The sequence below is a fragment of the Anopheles arabiensis genome (assembly GCF_016920715.1).
Source record: "Anopheles arabiensis isolate DONGOLA chromosome X unlocalized genomic scaffold, AaraD3 X_pericentromeric_contig0003, whole genome shotgun sequence".
Classification (NCBI taxonomy): Eukaryota; Metazoa; Arthropoda; class Insecta; order Diptera; family Culicidae; genus Anopheles; species Anopheles arabiensis.
The window spans coordinates 2,127,501-2,130,000 of NW_024412081.1; positions in this window are offsets into that span (position 1 = coordinate 2,127,501).

Below are 2,500 nucleotides of genomic sequence, written 5' to 3' on the forward strand. Positions count from 1 at the left end.
ATGTGCACATGTTTTACAACCCAACCAACTTAAGCACCTAGGGAAGTTGTGATGCCATCTGAACACCCACCGACTGATGCATTGAACGGCTAAAGTTGACCTTCAATCCGAACTGGCACTTTGCGGCGTGGAGGCAGTTGCGCGACCACTCCTATCCCAAACCAACAAAGCATGGTGTATCCTAAGTGTTCGGTACAAGCACACCACGACGGGACACATTGAACGGTTCAGCGATCTCTGCACTAGTGGAAGAACTCCAACGTGATACGGGAGACATTGCTCTAAACCGAACGGCATCTCTGCGCGTTTACTTGACGCACCCCCAACTTGGTCAACTGTTGGACTTTTTCGTAATCACGGCGGGACACATTGAACGAGCTCTAACGGATCTCTGCACGCATGGAACATGGTGGCGGGAATCATTGCTAGAACCGAACGGCGCCTCTGCGCGATGTACAAAGCCCAACAGGAACCTCGTATCGGCTGCCGAGCCGGAGCTTGAACAACTTGGACTTTCACCTCTAATTTATATCAACTCACCACTCCCCGAGGGATCCGCAGAATTGCTTCTGGGTCCCGTATCGTTATTTGCGATTCGTGTTTGCATTACACTACATTGAACTATTCCAACTTGTTTATCCGCATGGCGAACATTTGCTGCATAGAACATTTAAGTTCCACTTCGCTCTCCCCTACGTGGGTCTGAGCTTCGCTCAGGAAAAAATATGCCACATTTGGTAGGGAGACCCGGTTTCATCACGCTTTGTGCCCTGCACCATATATACCCTCATAAATTTATTCATTGGATTAGATCCAAGGAACACCAGATCATGCACCACTACCCATAATAGCTCATCGAGCTTAGCGTGAATCCTTCGGGTTTCCCTAAGAAGTTCGATTGGTCTTGCAGAGTTTAAAGACAACGAAGCTTAGTTTCAAGCAATGGTTAATATACGCGTATTCAAAACCCTTAGCTGTTACAACTTTTTTACTAGAAACCATCACGACGAAGTCTTTGGGTCCGTAGACCCGTGATGTACTGCTCCAGGGAACGTTTTTATAGGGTGGAAGCTCAAAATCATAGGTTAAAATCATCGGCAGAGCCCACCAGACACCACTTTTGCTTCATTAGTTCGGACTATAGGCATACGACGATTTTTATCGCGGAGGGGACGTATGACCCAAACGGGGGCTTAATGACCCACTGCCACTGCAAACCATGCTCCTACGACTAAATAGAGGTAAAACTACGATTTGGTGCAATCTTCATGTTTGACCTCGTAGCAAGGTACCCTCCCTATAGTAGGCAATGAGCAAATGATCATAATCCCAGGAGGGCAAAAAATGGGAACCCGAAAGGAAAGCGCTGTTGGCGCGCCTAAGCTACTGGCCCGTAGAGTAAAATGGTACCCCCAACAAAGTTGTCGATTGACATTCTGATTGCACTTTTATCATCTAGGTGCGTTCCTTACACGTTTTGAGGGTTTTAGCGAAAACATGTTTTGAGCCACACGAGCTCTCCGGCCCGCTCGGTGCACATTTTTGAAAAAGCTAGGAGCTGCCCCTAGGTTCGGGGTGTCACAAAATATTGAAAAGTGGTCAAAAACCGCTATCCAGAATCGGATGTAGAATCATTAGACGAACTTAAAATTGTTCTACGACCAATGTCTGCGACGTTTAGTATTCAAGATATGGCCCGCCCTAGGTCTGACCTGGCATTTTCGTGAAAATTTAAAGCATGGCCATAGGGACGGGTAAAATAGCTATTTTGAAGCAAAACCACCTCACTTTAAATGGCCATAACTTTTGAAAAACAAGAGCTAGGGTGCGTTCTCGACACGTTTTGAGGTGTTTTAGCGAAAACATGTTTTGAGCCACACGAGCTCTCCGGCCCGTTCGGTGCACATTTTTGAAAAAAGCTAGGAGCTGCCCCTAGGTTCGGGGTGTCACAAAATATTGAAAAGTGGTCAAAAACCGCTATCCAGAATCGGATGTAGAATCATTAGACGAACTTAAAATTGTTCTACAACCCCCAGTCCGACGCCTCGTATTCGAGATATAGCACTTTGTAGGTCTGACCGAGCAATTTTGTACTGAAATGTATGGCGGACATGTTATTCATTAAACAACATTAACTTGCATCGTGCCCTACTTCATCGGCACAGCTACTATCGACTATCTATTGTTGAAATGGATTGAGTTTGACCATTTTAGCTCTTTTCTTATGCCGTGCACCAACAGTGTGTACCGATCAGGGAAAGTACACTACTTACGCGTTCATGGATGTATATGTTGGTACAAGTTGCCGGTCGGAATAGCAGTGCACCAAAACTGTGTACCGATCAGGAAAGTACAAGACGGAGGGCGCAGCCCGAGCGTACGCGTTCATAGATGTCCATGTTGGTACAACCTACATGTACGTACCTTGTTTTTGTATCAAAAGTTCCAATAAAGTGTTTGTATGCTTAAAATGCTTATCTCAACCGGTCACCTTTTGGCC